The sequence below is a fragment of the Cyprinus carpio genome, chromosome B8, assembly GCF_018340385.1.
Source record: "Cyprinus carpio isolate SPL01 chromosome B8, ASM1834038v1, whole genome shotgun sequence".
Classification (NCBI taxonomy): Eukaryota; Metazoa; Chordata; class Actinopteri; order Cypriniformes; family Cyprinidae; genus Cyprinus; species Cyprinus carpio.
In genome coordinates this window covers 12,804,586-12,822,626 of record NC_056604.1, presented here as the reverse complement: position 1 = coordinate 12,822,626, position 18,041 = coordinate 12,804,586, and positions in this window count along the sequence as shown.

Sequence of the window (18,041 nt, the reverse complement as noted above, 5' to 3'; positions counted from 1 at the left end):
CATTTTAGGTTCTTGTCAAACTAGAATACATAAGGATAGCTACTATAGACTAACTAAAAAAATACCTACTACATAACGAATAGGTTTTAAAAACAAAAATTGTGTAATTTGTTACCAATGACAATGGAATACTAGGCTACATGTCACTCGGGACAGTGACGAATACAAAAATAATTACTAGTGAATAGTTTAATAGATTATAATCAATAGCCTATAGGGATATGTTACAGCAGAACCTATGGAAAGAATAGTATTACTGATCAAATGTAGAATAAGGCAGTAGAATACTCACCATTAAATTAATTCCTAGTAATTAAAAAAAATGTATTAGCAATATAATAATAAATACTAATTGCTACAAATTCTAATTTTGTTAAATTTGTTTAATGTTAAATTTGCGTGCCATACTAGTACCTGCTTTTCTGTTTTAACAGTTTGACGTAGCCTCATTTGTCTTGAGTTTGCCCTGTAAGAGATTAGTGAGTCAGACAGAGATAGACAGAGGAGCCCTTGATCGATAATATCAGCGACCGGATGAGAGGAGCCATGGCGCAGCAGTCTGACAGGAGAGAGATGATGAACTGCTCCAGACTCCGGAGGAGAAAAGTCTGCGATACTGAAGCGGCGGAGGAGAAAAGTTACCGGAACGGCATTCCTCATTCCAAAGCACGCCATCCCGACCCAAATGCCCGTGTTCCCAGCTCCAGTGCCTCAGTTCGGATGACCACGAATAGGTATCGGTAGTAGCGACTGTGAGCCAGCAGGTGGATGTCGCCTCGCCCAATCAGAGAGCCGCTTTCACGGGGCACAGCAGCGTCAGTCAGTCAGGCAGCCGGTCGGAGTTTGAGCAGCGTTGTGCAGCTGTGCGCTCCTCCATTCACTCTCGCGCAGACAGAGGCGAGGGGGCCGCCGCGAGGAGGGGTGTGGAGCCGACAGGCCCCCTCCCCCGGAGCCGGGACGACCAATGGCAGACGAGCAGCGAGAACAGAAAGGACATCATACCTGAGCACGAGACCAACCTCCGTGCGCGCGGGGGATTTTACCCCCCTCATCTGTAACAGAAGCGCGCTTGTTAATAAAGGGCTGCGGCCGCTGAATAGGGCCTTTTTTAACCCTCTTTTCAAATACCGCCAGAAAGCAGTTTCTTTCTGCTTCTAATAGTACAGGAGAGGCATTGGGAGTGGGAGAGCCGTAAAATATGCGTGCATGTGTGTGTGTGTGTGTGTGTGTGTGTGTGTGGCTACTCTTCCTCCATCTTGTTCCTTCATTCTAATGAACACCTCACCAGGACATCCTGCACTTGCAATGTCCCTCCCTCCTTCTTTGCTTTCTCCAATCTGTGTGTGTGTGTGTGTGTGTGTGTGTGTGTGGTTCCCCTTTTTGTACTTTGTCAGGAATCCGTTCCTGTTGGTTGTCCTAACAACACACTGTAGACTCAGGCCCTTGAGACAAAAGACAGCTCCAAGTGTCTACTGAGAGAAGGAGAAGGGGGCCCTTCCACTGCCATTTGGAGGGTTCACTGCCCCCCTTCTTTTCTCCAGCACATTCCTCAGCGTTTCCTCGCGCCCTCTCTCCCCTTGCCCCTCCACTGCTGTCTCCCCTGAGTCGAGCGGGGCACATCACTGTGGAGCGGAGAGGGAGGGAGAGATGGGGTCGAAGCTGCTTTTTTTGGAGGCAGAGGGTTTCTTTTCTTCAGGCAATAACTTAGCCATTCGAGGCAAATGTCAAATGATGTCACTCTTCTTCCATCCGCTTTTGTTTTTGTTGTTTTGCATTGTGCCCGCAGAAAAAAATAATTATGTTGGCACAGAGGCAGGAAGAGGCTGACTTGTACTTCCATTGCCAATTGGGATAAACCTGATGCTTTTTTGAAGTGAGTGGTCTTGGGATCTTAGAGAGCAAAGAAAGAAAGAAAAAGAAGAAGAAAAGAGAGAATTGTTGAGAAAAGTTTAAAGTAAATCAAGGTAGCATGCATCTTCCTAACTTTATGAATTTTATTAGGAATCATAAAGAGCTAATTTAATTCCAATGAATTTTATTATTTAGCACCACATTTTTTAAGTAACAGCTTAATTATTATACATGTTTTATATGACATTTATAAGCCGTTTGAGCAATTTGTGCCTCTGAAGAAAAAAAAAAGCACAAACATCTTTAAAGGGATAGTTCTCACCTTTCATGTCATTCCAAATCTGAATGACTTTCTTTCTTCTGCATATGACAAAAAAAAAAGAGAACTTTTGAAGAATCTTGGTAACCACACAGTGATTGTAACTATACAGACTTCTACGAATGACAAAAACAAAACAAAACAAAAAGAATATCTCTCAGAATATCTTTTATGTTCCTCAGAAGAAAGAAAGTCATACAGGTCTGGAACGACAATAGGGTGAGTAAATTCTGATCATTTTAAATTTGGGGTGACCTATCTCTGAAAATAAAATGCAAGAAAACAAGAAATAATGCACACAAGAAAAACATTAAAGAGTAGTTTCAAAAATAAAAACAGCATAAATGAAGCCTGCAAACAGAAAAAAAAAAATCCTATAACACCAGCTGCATAATTTATTCACACTGCAATGCATGCTGGGAGCCAGCAAACTAAACAAATCAGCAACATTCTCCAATAAGAAACTGTTTGTGCAGACAACTCTTGTTAGGTCAGTTGGATCAATATTTGGGTGAATAGCCTACTGTTGGTCCAATGTGTGTTTTACACAGATTCAAAGTCATTCATTATTATCTGTTAGAAGTCCTGTGATGTTAAAAAATATGATTCCTTTTTATCACAATGCCAATAGAACTCATAACAAATCTTAATACTTTTTTTGAACAATCTGTTTATTGAGATATGACAATATGTAACAGTAATACAACAATATTGTAGTTAATCTTTTTTTACATATGAAAATCGTAATACTTATGATTATTTTAATGAAGTAGACCGCATATAGTAAGAGGTAATGTATAATTTGTGCTAGTATCAGATATATAACTTTTAATAAACATCTAGGTAAACATTTTGTAAAGAAGCCTAAAAAAAAAAAAAAAAAACAGATAATTATAAATATGACATTTGAAATAAAGACACGTTGTGAGATATAAATTATTATTGTGTGATAAAAAAAAATCACAATTAGGAGATACTACTATAACAATTATGAAGCATAAAATCACACTGAAATGTTTAGTCACACAGTGAGATTTTGGGTCCTTTTTACATGTGTTACATGTATTTACTATTATAAAAACAATTAATTATGCATAATTACATACAAGTAACCCTAATCTTAACCCTAACCATATAGTAAGTACATGTAGTTAATTAATATTACACTTAAATGTATAATTACCCTGTAACAATGACACCTTAAAATAAAGTGTAACCATATTTTGTTTAGGTGTTTTAATATATATTTTTAAATAATAATAATAATAATAATAATAATAATAATAAACTTTATCTCTGTGACATATCTATGTGAAATATCACACACTGATCCACCCAAGAGACACTCTTCCATAAAGGCTACAGGATAAAAGAGCCAAGACACAATTGTGCATCTCTTTGAGGATAATAGAGGCTTCATGCTTGAATGCCTCCGAAATCATTCTGCCAAAGAATGCAGGTGTTTGAAACATTTCTAAGTATTCAAACAAATCCGAAGAAATGCAAGTGGAAGCAATTGCTGGGAAGGACAAGCCTCTGTAATAGCCGTATTTACAGAGTGCTGATCAGTAATTTGGTATCTCTCGGTTTACCAGGCAGAGGAGCATGGTTGTGGAAAACACTACCTGAGTTTCACAACTGAAAGCTGGGCACACCTGCATGTGCGATTAGACGGAGGGATTGTGCGAACAGCAGCGTCGGCCGTTGGAACAAAAAGAGGGACAGGAAAATCATGAGAGTCATCTGGTCTGCAGCGAGACTCCCCGTCAGAATTCCACGCTCAGCTCTCTGGACGCCGCACCAGCACAACCACACAATGAACTGCATAATCAACTGGGATTTACCTAACAAAGAACAGCCACCACACATGGGCACACATACACGCACACACCAGGGAACAGACACGCATGGCACCTGAAACACACTCGCTCAAACACAAACACACAAACACACAGGCACAGCTGAAATAAGCATCTACTCACAGTTTTAGAAGCACTGAATCAGCAGCTATACCAGTGCCAATAGTAAATGAGAACACAACCGCACGCGTCTATACAACACACTCACACTTACACGCTTTAATTAGTGACTGGGATGTGATTTATTTAGGTAATTGCAGGTGTAGAGCTCTGTGTATACTTGTGATATGGATGGCTGGGTAAATTGAGCACTGTGTGTGTGTGTGTGTGTGTGTGTGTGTGTGTGTGTGTGTGTGATGTGAATGGCTGGCTGAGTTGTGTGTGTATGTGAGCATGAGGTGTGAGTCTGATAGGGGGTCCAACAGCTCTTTGATCATGACAGCCTGCGGAAGAGAAGTTCTGACAGAGCTCTGCAACCCCTCCCACCCCCCGCACTTGCACACACGCACACACACATCTAAACACTATTTTCAGTACCTTCAATTTTATATCAGCCATTTTATGTTTTAGTAATCACTCCCACCCCATACAGTACTATATGGATGAAAGTAACCATCAGTGTGTGTTTATTTAGAGCGAGAGGAGCGTGACTGTTGGTAACGTCTGTTGTAGATTTCTGTCAGAGGTTTTCTGTCAGGGTTGAGTTCCCAAGATCATCCGCTCATTCACTCAAGGGTGAAATCTCAGTTTCTTATCTTTTTATCCAGAAACATTGGGAAAGCTCTGTCCTCTCGGACCCTGTAGAAGCAGTAGATATTGCAATTCCTGTTCAAGGTAGTGGTGAGGGTAAGATTTTGATCCAATTGCAAATGTATGAAGCCACATACATAATAATCAAGAAAAAACAACAACAAAATATGGAAGCCACGAACTGGCCAACAACCCTGCACTATTACTGAAAACAAAAAGAAAAATGAAGAAGAAAAAATCAATATTGTGACCATCGATTAAGAATTCATTCCAACGACCACACTGTATAATGATGCGTTCTCTGCTTTTAGTTAAATCCTGACGGCATTGTACTAATTTGTTCTTGTACAAATTCATTCTCTCATTTTAATTAAACTGAAGCCCCATTATACTAGTTCATTCTCTCATTTTGTTAAAGTGTGGCTGAACTGTACTAATTTGTTCTTTCAAATTATTTCAGTCTTCACCAAACTGTACTAATTCGGTCTCTCGTTTTAGTTCAGTTGTATGTAAATATGTAATCATGTAAATATTTAAATATGAAATTACACAACTTTACCACCAATTCACAGTTTTCAGCCTTGAGACTGGCTCAAAGACCTGAAGGGCAAAACATCCATAGAACTGCAGCACAAGCCTGTCAATTTTCCACCTGTTTCCAATCCACAAATATTTAGATAACCACTCAAATGTATAAGACATTGTGAACAAAATGCAAGTTTTAGCCATTTATAAAACCATATAAAGCACCCGCTGAAATATTTCAATCACCAAAAACAGCAGCACATTCTAAAACTTTTAATGTGGAAAACACTCAAAGTGCCTTAATTTACTGAAACAGCGAATGTTTTATGTGAAACTTTGCACATTGAGTTTATATTCTGGGTTCATCTTTTTGCCTGTACAAAGTATGCATCATCAATAAAGTTTATGCTAAGTTTGGCCTTTTAATATGAGTGTCTCACTACAAGGTACCACGTACCTTTAAAGTCAGCATGAAATGATAATTTCATTTTAAAAAAAATTTTAACTTGTAGTTTTGAACTCGTATGTCACAGTATGCAGAAGCAGATCTGTTGCTACTTCTATTAACCTCCACATCTTGTTTTCTACACAATGCATTGTGACTTTCCTCCCACACTTTGAGCTCTGAAAATGCCAGGATGTGTCTCTGAGGAGACTCTTCGTTCTGGACTTACATTAGTAGTTTTTAACGATCCCCTCCACGATAATTTCCTTCTTTCTCTCACTCTCCTTCTGTCTCACTCCTCAATTAAAGGAAGCTTCACTGCCAATCCACCTACTGGATAAAGAGTTGCCAAAGCTTTTCACAACAGCAGCAATCTGTTAAATTGTCCATAGAAACCGTTAATAACATTAACAGGGGCATAACGCAACAATCAGTATACTGCTAGTTATGATGACACAGTGATCGTTATGCAGCAGTAAAAATAACAGTTGAATGGTGAGAGGTAATCAATACCGTTTGAGGCCTTAGGCTACTGTCAACCATGTGCATCTCTCTCCCACTCGCTGTGTCCAGGTTATGGGGTAGCGGTGTGTGTGTTATTTAGCGCGTGCGTGTATTTTTGCGTGAGACAGGCAGCTCTTCCCGCTGAGTGGTTGTCATGGCTACAACAGGGAGATGGAATGCGGTAAATATCTCAATTTCCCAATCAACCACACTCAAACACACACACACACATACACACACGTACTGTTGGTCTTTTGGGAGAAAGGTCAGAACATGCCAGGAGACAGAAAAAGACAGAGAGGAGTAGGCAGTAAGTGTGGCAGTGGTCTACATTAAACGTTTTAGTTTTTTTTTTCTTTTTGTTCATTCGAACACACTTGACCTACTCAAGTTCGAATAACTTAAATGAAGCTTGAAATTTTAATAACAGAAAACTGTAGTTTTGGATGAAAGCATAAACCTCAGCACCTAACCTTCAGCCAGCTCTGATGCGAAGAACTACTGGAATCAAATTATGAAGACAAACTAAAAACAACACAAAACAGTGCAGTGAGAAAAGCAAACATACTCAAAAACATGAATTCCAACCATTTTTCTAATTCAGATTTGTTGAAATGAGCCATTAAATCTTACACACTGTAGGTGAAGTATTCAAGTTCAGTCTAAGCTCGGGTGTCCAGGCACTAGAGAGTTACTGATTGGACGAAATGTATCGGTACATCCTAACCATTGTCGGTGATGTTACCAGGTCGTGTACAATTAAGGAGCTGTGTTTGCCAGTGTGTGCATGTTATTAGTCGCTAATGGCTGCTTGGGGGCTGAAATCTACCACTACTAGTGTCAGCAGAGAGCTTTATGATTAGGTTTATGAAATCCTGGAACACAATTAAAGACACTCAATCAAACATTAGAGATTTTGCTAATTCTATTCCAAGTAATGAACAGGAGACGATTCCTATGCTGATCACACAAGAATTGTTTATTACATTTTTTTATTACAAATTTGCCGCCAATAAAATCTGTCATGATAAAACCGTGATATACACTACTGTTTAGAGTCTGTTAGACTTTTTGTTGTTGTTGTTGAAAGAATGTAATATTCCTGTTCAGCAAGGATTCATTAAAGGTGACATCAGGAAAATCTGACTTTTTCCACATTTAAGAGCTATAATCGGGTCCCCCCTGCATCTACCAACCCAGAAAGGGTGTAAAATAACAACCCAGTACATTTTTTGGTAAGCCTTTCTCTGTAGGCTTGTGAAAAAAATGAGCCACTCAGAATTGGTCAAAATGAACAATATAAAGACATTTACAATGTTGGATTTTTTAGAATTTAAAATAAATGCTGTTCATTTGAAATGTCAAAAATGTATCATGGTTTCCACAAAAAGCCGCTCAACTGCTTTCAGCACTGATAATAATAATTCTTGAGCAGCAAATCAGCCTATTATAATGATTTCTGAATGATCATGAAGACTGAAGACTGAAGTGAAGTGAAAATTCATCTTTCCCACATCACAGAAATCAATTACATTTTAAAATCTATCTATCTATCTATCTATCTATCTATCTATATAAAAAAGATTTGATTGAAAGATTGAACAATATTAATGTTTTTTACTGTATTTTTAATTTTTTTTTATCAAATAAGCCTAAATTTGCCAGCTCTTAGAGTTTTAACAATGTTTGTTTATGGTTACTTTGCATATTGTGCTATTATTAATTCTTCTAATCTGAAAAGTTGGCAAAAGTAGTTACTACCTGTAATCCTGCTACCAAAAATTTTTAATTAAATGTGACAAGACAAAAAAAGCAAGACAGAAACATATGGAAGGAGGACAGAAAACGAGCGAGGGGGGCAGATGAAGCAGATTAAAACAGGTGGGGAGAAAACTGCAAAACAAAACCCAAAGAAGTAAAAATAAATGAAAAGGAAAGCAAAAAAGAAAAAGCGGGACTGGTCACCTGGAGATCCTTGGCCTGGGCTGAGCCATGGGGAGGTGGTAGCAGTCGTCATGGAGAGGGGCTCCGGTTGCCATGGTAACAGCTGGGCCGGGGGTCAGCGGCTAAGGGAATGTGTTTGCACACAGAAGTGCATGCTGGGAGGAAAATCCTGCTGGGTGTGTGTTTAAGTGAGTGAGTTTGAAAGAGAGAGAGAACATTCTTAGTGGTCCCTTCAGAGCTGAAAAACCCCTGTGTTGCCATAACAAAGAGGAGAAATTAGTTTGGGGCTGTGAGGTAATTGTTGAAGCATTTTGTGAAGTTCTTTTGAGGTGCTAGATGAAATAATTTGTTCAATGAAACGGGAAGCACGGTTGTATGGTTGTGTATGAAACTGTTTATGAGGCATCGCACTAAAGCAGCTCAAAATATTCAGTTTAAATCCAAAACCTGTTACATATGACAGATATACACATGACCCCATAAACACAAGGACATCGTAAAATTGATCTTCCTGAATGAGACCAGAATCTCCACAGATGCAGAGAACATCTAGAGACCCTTAAATCGAAAGGCCATTTCTCCACAGAGAGATGTCAGCAAGCCAGCACACATGGATGAATTCACAGCTGAAGGTTTCTTGATATCTGTGGATGGAAGAATACTGGTTCAGATGAACACATTTAGTACATTTAGAGTTCAATAGAGTGGAACAGAATGTGGTGATCTTTCTAGTTACATCTCTTAGAACCTGGAACATCCCACAGCATTTGTGTCATGATGTTGCTTACGACAAATATAAATTCAGACTAATCCCTCTTTTTCTTTTAAAGTAAAATTGCAAAAATCAAGGTTTCTTCGAGGTACTTGAGTGGGACCATTTTGGAGTCTCTCTCTCTCTCTCTCTCTCTCTCTCTATATATATATATATTTATTTATTTATATAAGATATCAATACGGTTAATGTTCTTATGTGTATTCATAGCATTAGCATAGCATAACATGGACAGATGTAACTCCCTCAAAATATAATATATTGACAACAACATTGGGATGTTCATGGGTCAACGTGGCGTGGCTCAAATGTCAACAAGTTACAAGCGTCCTCTGTGACCGCCAAATGCCCATAAAACTCAAGGGCAAGATCTACAAAACTGTCATACACCCAGTCGCACTATATTGGCCAGCCACCACTCAGCATGAGCAGATCCTCCATGGTATGTTGATGAAGATGCTCCGTCAGTCTCTCGGCCTCACGTGATTCTACCGTGTCAGGAATGAAGATGTCAACAAGATGTGTGAAGTCCAACTCCACTGGTATGGCCACATCATCAGAAGCGCCGATGATACAGTGACAAAAACAGCCTACCACCTATCACCACCTGGACGACGACCGCGTGATCAGCCAAAGAAGCGCTGGCTCAATTGTCTGGCGGAGGACATACACACAGTCAATATCACCCCTGATGAAGCCCTGGACCGAGCTAAGTGGCAAAAGGCATGCAAACAAGCGGACGCTGCACCAACACAGGATACATGCTAGGATGAAGAAGAAGAAGAGTGTCACTTTTGGTCAATTTGCTGAATTAACCCTCTGATGCATAAATTAACACAAAGTAATATATATATATATGTGTGTGTGTGTGTGTGTGTGTATACACACACATATACACACACACACACACACACACACACACATATATATATATTTTTTTTTCACACACACACACACACACATATATATATATTTTTTTTTTGTCAATATATTATATTTTGAGGGAGTTACTCACACAAATATACATTATATGTATTTATATGTGTGTGTGTGTATATATATATATATATATATATATATATTTTTTTTAATAAAATATTAATATATATTTTTATATAATAAAGTTTAAAAGTTTGTTACTATATTTATTTTTAATTTTTTTTAATGGAGTTTTTTATTATATTTTGGTCTGCATTTATTTGACAAAAATACAGGAAAAATTGTCATATTGTGAAATATTATTATGATGTAAAATAACTTTTTTCTATTTTAATACAAGATAAAATCTAATTTATTCTTGTGATACAAAGCTGAATTTTCAGCATCATTACTCTAGTCTTCAGTGTCACATGATCCTTCAGAAATCATTCTAATATGTTTATTTATTATTAGTTGTGCTGCTTAATATTTTTTTGGAACGAGTGATACTTTTTTCAGGATACTTTTGATGAATAAAAAGTTAAAAAGAAAAGCATTTATTTAAATCTTTATTCTTTCTGTTTTTGAAAGAAAATAAAACTTTTATTCAGCAAGGTTGTTTTAAAGATGTTGTTAAGATAGCAAAGATTTATATTTTGAATAAATGCTGTTCTTTTTAATTTTTAATTCATCAAAGAATTATTTAAAAAAATGCTGCATTTTCCAAAAAAATATTTTGCAGCACAGCTGTTGCCAACACTGATAATTCTAATAATAAATCAACATATTTTAATGATTTCTTAAGGATAACGTGACACTTTATACTGGAGTAATGGCTGATGGAAATTCAGCTTTGCATCACAGAAATAAATTATACTTTAAAGGATATTAATATAGAAACCAGTATTTTATATTGTAATAACATTTTGCAAGATTACTGTTTTTTTCTGTATTTTTGATCAAATAAATGCAGCCTTGATGAGCATAAGAGAAGAACTTTAAAAGACATTACAAGTCTTACTGATCCTAAACTTTTGACCGGTAGTGTCAACACAGACACACACACACACAGACACACACAGACACACACAGACACACAGACAGACACACAGACACACAGACACACACACACACACACACACACACACACACACACACACACACACACACACACACACACACACACACAGAAAACAGTTATTTAAAATTGTAATATATGCACAATTTAAAGGGGTCCTATTATGCTCTTTTACAAAGTCTTGATTTTGTTTTGGGGGTGTACTAGAACATGCTCTCATACTAGGTTGTTCGAAAAACATTATTTTTCACATATTTTACATTATTACAACACCTCTCTCCTCAGTCTGGCATGAACGGCTCGAATAGTTCCTGTGTCAAATGAAGGCCCTCCTTTTGAAATACGAAATATTAGCTGGGCCAGTGTGTGTTGTGATTGCCAGCACTCAGCGCCTGGTCAGGAAATGTCATGCCCCTTACCAAAGACACCTGTGAGCTTCAGTGTAAATATTGCATCAAAATCAAATCAATTTGAGCACAATTTAAACCCGGATGATTGTAACTACACTAACCTCGTCTGCGTTGGGAAAGCTAGTGTATCTCTGACATAGTGATAACACTTGTTGCCTTTTCTAGTGCAGCTCAACCAGGTCTCGTCCCATTCATTTGTCGATATTTGTGATATCACAAATCCCAGAAAATATGCATTGTAGTCCAAACGAGTCGTTTATTGTAGTTTTTGAAAAGTGTTTTCTGTTAAATAAAATGTCTCCTTTTGAATTGGACTTTGAGCTTTATAACTTTGCAGATCTTTTTTATGCTCAAACAGCACCATTACAGACTAACTAAAGTTGAAAAAGTGAAAAAGCATAATAGCACCCCTTATATTTGTAATATATTTTGATCAAATAAATGCAGGCTTGATGAGCACACACTGTAAAAAAAAATATATTTTTAATATACTATTTCAGCCTTGCTACATAAAAAATTAATGTTTAATTCAGTTAGTTGACATTTTTTGTAATTATTTGTGAAATGGACTTGCAATTTCTGAGCAAAAATTATTTCAAAGTAAATCCTACACAATTTTTTTTCAGTGGAAGAGACGTCTTTCAAAAACATAAAAAATTGTACAGAGCCCAAATTATTGAATTCTAGTGTATGTGATGATTACATTTTTTGAAAAAGCACATTAATTCTTTTGTTAGACTTATTTGAGCTATATAGTTGTTTAAATTTATATTGTCAGTTTGCGGTTTGGGTGAATTTCACTGCGTTGACATGGCAATGAAGTTGGAAAATTACATTTAATTTCATATAGAAATGGTTAGTATTATTTTTTTCACAGTAACACACCTACTATTTACATCTTGAAAAAGTGAGTACTTTATTGTACATTTGGCCCCATTTGCTTCCATTGTAAGTGTCTCAGTATGACCTAGAAAAGGAGGGACAAGTTGAATTTGTGATCATCAGCATGAAGCCACAACTTATGCTGATTACATTTAACTTATATTGAACCAAGAATATTGTAATGACAAAAAAGTGCATTTAACTCACTGTTCATATACTTTCCAAACTCCACCCACACTTATCATATTCAAAGCCATCGGGTTCACTGAGTCAAACACAGAAGCACACACAAACTCTATCTCAAACTCTGGAGGGATGTTGCTCCCAGAGTCCAACTGTCTGCAGGAGATGCAGTGAGATGGAAACTTTAATCGCATTAAAAGAAAAACCTTCTCCTTTCATTTGGAAATTCCTCAGATTCCCCCTTTCTCTCCCACCCTCGTCTTTCTCCCTCTATTTTCCCAGTTCTCTCTCTTTCTGACCTTCCCCCTCCTCCTCTAGCACTTACAGCCACTTCTGTAGCTCCTGAATAAACCCCCCCATCTGCTCCACCCGTGGAGGAATTACAATCTGCTCCCGTCTCTCTCCCTGTTTCGCTCCATCTCCCTCACTGTCTCTCTCTCTCGTTCACTTTCTCTCTTTCTTTTCGTCCTGCTCCTGTGATTCTGTTCCTCCTCTTTCAGAAAGCAGACAGATCAAAGGCTCGGCCCCTCCTCTCTCCTCCAGAAGGTTTTGTCCCCATCTCTCTGTCACTCGCTCTTTGTGGACCTTTTTCCGGTTTCATGCCACGTTCAAACTCTCCTTTTGTCATCTGGGTCCGAAACACATTTACACACACGGACACACAAATACACACAGTCACACACAACAGGGATAAACCACCTGAGGAGAGAGAGGGAAGTCTGGGGGGAACCTGAGGAAAGTTCACCGTTTAGGCTCTTACATTCACACGACTTCAACGATGTTTCTTGAGCTGGAATATAAAATTTTGTTTTAATCTGAACTGATTCAGTAGTTCTAGTGATAATCATATATCACATGACTAGTAAATGATAGGAATCTAGCTAAACTCAAACACAAAAATATACAGCACACTGGATCATTATCAAGCAATGTCATCAGAGAGCCTGTCATTTCCTTACAACTCAAATAATCACAAGAGGGCAGTGCTGCACAATGTCAAAGTTTCGTCAAATACTCACTCTAAAGCTGTATGACTTTTTTTTCTTCTGTGGAACACAAAAGTAGTTATGAATCCGTGCGATTTTAAGAAACATGCATCAATCTTAAAACTGACACATAAGCAACAGAGTATCATGAAACTGATATAAACTGATATTAATGATGATAAATGAGTAGCTTTAAACTTTATTCCAGAACAATCCTTGCTCCTTAAACTTGCACTGATAGTATATTACTGTAAACATGTAACTTGAAATGAACCCAGAACCTAAAAGGGGTTTGTGGTTGAGGTTTAAATTAAGGCTGAGGTTTGTTTTGAGGCTGAGTTAAGTCAAGTTTGTTTTTATTTGTCATTTGCACAACTTACACCCGGTTCACTGGGCACTGACTGCTTGTGACAAGGCTCAGATGGCAAGACAATAACAGTAAAGAAAAACTAGACTGACATTAAACACAAGTGCTAATTCAAATAAAGTACACTGTCATTCAAATGTTTGGAGGTAGTAAGATATTTTATGTTTTTGAGAGAAGTATCTTCTGCTCACCAAGGTTGCATTTATTTGATCAAAACTACAGTAAACACAGTAATATTCAGAAATATTGTTACAATGTAAAATAACTGTTTTCTGTTTAAATAGATTTTAAAATGTAATTTACTCCTGTGATGGCAAAGCTGCATGTTCAGCAGTCATTATTCCAGTCTTCGGTGTCACATGATCCTTCAGAAATCATTCTAATATGCTGATTTGGTACACTTACTTGGTAATTATTATCATTTTCTATGCTGAAATTTTTTTTTTTCAAAAGAGAGGCATTTATTTGAAATAGAAATCTTTTGTATCATTATAAATGTCTTCACTATCAGTTTTGATCAATTTAATGCATCCTTGCTGAATAAAAGTATTATTTTTAAGTGTGTAAATATAGTGAATGTACAGTATAGAACAGGACTGTGACAGTACATTAAAAGTTAAATGTAAAAAGGAAATAAATACTACAGTTAACAGCATGGTGAACAAGCTACAATCAGAAACATGATGGTTCAGGCTGAGACTGAGGTTGAAAAGTTCAAATTAAGGTTATGAAGGAGGTTTTTATGTTGAGGTTAAGGGGGAGGCTGGTTTTGGGGCTGTGGTTAGTTAGGAATGAAGCACAGGTTAAGTGCAAGACTGATTTTAGCCTTAAGTTTGAAGTTGGACTGAGAATAAGCTTTGTTGGTTTGAGGTTGAAGTTTGGATTCAGTCTTAAGTTAAAGGAATGTTCGAGGTTCAATGTAAGTTAAGCTCCGTCAGCTGCATTTATGTCAGTTACCATAGGAAATAATTTTGTCCCTTTGCTTTTGCTTTTAAAGTAAACCATGTGATATACATTAACTTTAAAATAACATTGAAAAGTTTCCAAAAGCATTTATTAGTATATTTACTATATCCCACCCCTTACCAACACAGAAGCCTGTCAACTTCCACTTTTAAAGTAAAACATGATTTATGAGCCTTTCAAAAAGCAGGGAACACTTCAAATGTCCTCAAAAGTTAGATAGGTTTCAATATATTATGAGATGGCCTTCACAAGTACAGCCAGACCTGTACTCTCTCTCTCTCACACACACACACACACACACACACACACACACACACACACACACACACACACACACACACACACACACACACACACACACACACACACACACACACACTCATCTGTCCTTTTGCTAATTTAAGATGATTGATCTGGTGATCCAGGTGACATTTCAATCAAATAGAGAAGAACATGAACCTATTTCAAAAAAAAAAAAAAAAAAATTCAAAAGTGGTGAATTCATTACCTTGATAAAAAATTATTTCTTCCTCAACTACTATTTTTTCCTCAGCTGCATTCACAGAAGCGCTACTGCTCACATTCTGGACACCAAATTCTAGTAGTGAACCATATTTTAGCAAATCCATTATTTAAAGTCACACCCCTCACACATTTTCCTGGTATGACATCCACATGAAAAACATTTCATGGAAAGCAACCACAATATCAAAATACTGGCTAATACTGAGAAAGGTGATGCTATGATTGGGCATTTTTCTATTTACACTCATTATAGATGCCCACTGCCCACATAACAAATTAATGCAAAATACAAGTAAAAATAGCTTTAAACTATCTTCATTGTAACTAGCAAGTAAACCGCAAAAACACACGAGCAGTGATTGTGTGAAAAGCAGGACTAAGAGAATAAATTGGAGTTAGAGGTGTTTACAATGACTCAGTGGGGTGACCGAGGTCAATTCCAAGCCTACACACCTGTTTCCATCTGCATATACAGAAACAGAAAAAAATAACAAGTGAGCTACATCTTTGACATATTATCTCACATTGTGACTTCTTGAGGACAATTTGATTGTCATAACTTAAGATGAGTCTATGTTCTGATCATCTGTCTTCACTAAATCACTTTTAATATCATCAGTGTTCAGTCTAACCGCATATCAAGCATGATGACATAAAGGTCAATCTTACCAAAACCAACTCTACACACACACACACACACACAGACACACATCTGTCAAACCTGCTTTCACAAAACTGGATGTCCATGTACAAATCATGAACACACACACACACACACACACACACACACACACACACCCACACGCACACGCACACACACACACACACCACACACACACACACACACACCACGCACGCACACACACACACACACACACACACACACACACATCCTTAACCCCCATCCGCTGGCTTGGCCGGACTCATCTGAGTGGTTGCCATGGTGACGGACCTGGTGAGCAGGCATCACCTTAGATACCTCAAACAGATAATCTCAACTAAACATATGCACACACAAACACACACAACCTTGACCAGGTAAGACATCCACACACACACACACACACACACACACACACACACATACCATGAACATACAACTGATAACAAAATAGCGTACAGTACTGAATATAAGCACAAGTGAACCTGCAATTAGAGGTCAGTTTCAGATGTTTAAATAGAGAACAGACAAAGGCCACCAGAAGTCTTACTTTCACTCCAGATTTTTTTTTATTTTATTTTTTTTTTTTTTTTTTACAAATGTCAGAGTGTGATAACAACCTCAAAATCTTAATGAATCATTACAGATCATATTTCAAAGAGATTTAAATATAGAAAATGGTGTTAATTAAGTCTGTTTACATTTTTAAATACATTTTGTTAATCAGGATTAATGACTTATGACAAATACAACTTTGCTTTATAAATGTATTTCTATATTTTTATAATTATTTAAATTATAAAATATACCGTAATATATTTATAATATAATATGGGGACTCTAATACACATTCTAAATACACTGTATTTAGAATTTGAATAATATCAATATATTATATACTATACCACTATTCAGAACTGTGGGGTTGGTAAGTTTTTGTGCTAAAAAAAGACTGTATTTATTTGATAAGAATACAGTAAAATTATTGTGAATTATTATTGCTATTTTTATTGACATTGTAGTAATGTTATGTTAATATATAGACATTTTAATAATTATTATTACAACATTAAAATAACAGTTTTATATTTAATATATTCATACATAGTCCTGCAGGAATCATTACAATATGCCGATTTGATGCTCAAGAAATGCTTATTATTATTATCCATGTTAAAACAGCTGTGCTGTTTGATATTTTAGTGGAAACCACACTGTTCTTCTTCTTCTTCTCAGGATTCTTTGATGAATAGAACAACATTTATTTGAAATAGAAATATTTTGTAACATTGTAAATGTTTTAATGTCTTTCAACAACAAAAATAAATTAATTAAAAAATGTAAATAAAATTTCAAGCCTGACAAGAAAAAACTCCCTCTCATTAACTTTTCAAAAATGCTCATAAAAGATTCACATTTATGTCTATACATTTCAATATGGACATATGAAAGACAAACAACCTGGAATGACACCATTCATGAAAACCAAATCCTTCTTTTATCTTATATGTAATACCAACAAAGACTATACAAAAGAACAGGATTATGCCAGATTATGTCTGGATGATATAATTGTGAATAATCTTGCCAGTGATCCTTTTCAGGAAATGGGATTAGACTTCAGACAATTGACAGAGAAATGAGAAAGAGAGGAACAGGAGACAGGCAGAAACCTGAGAGCAAGGAAAAAGGGAGAGATTTAAAAGTAAAAGAGGTATGAAAGGTATAGTTTAAAACGAGGGTCATCCATTAAATGTAAATGTTCTGATTCATGACAGGTATGATGTTGAATAAAGAGAAAACAGGAAGAAAAAACAGTCAATGCCTTTTATAGCGAGTATTTTTTCTTTTGGTAAATTTGTGTCACCGTGACAGTTTTGTGCATATGTGTGTTTGGATGGATGTGTGTGTATGTGTGTGTGTGTGTGTGTGTGTGTGTGTGTGTTTGTTTTGAATTAGGTGTGTTTGCTAGGAAGTGGCAGATTAAGGGATTATGGTGAGTCTGATCATGTGATTGTCATGGTCTGTGGTGACCCTACTTACTAACAGATTACCCTGGTGAAGGTGAGGTAGCTTCCTTTCCTTTCTATTTCCTC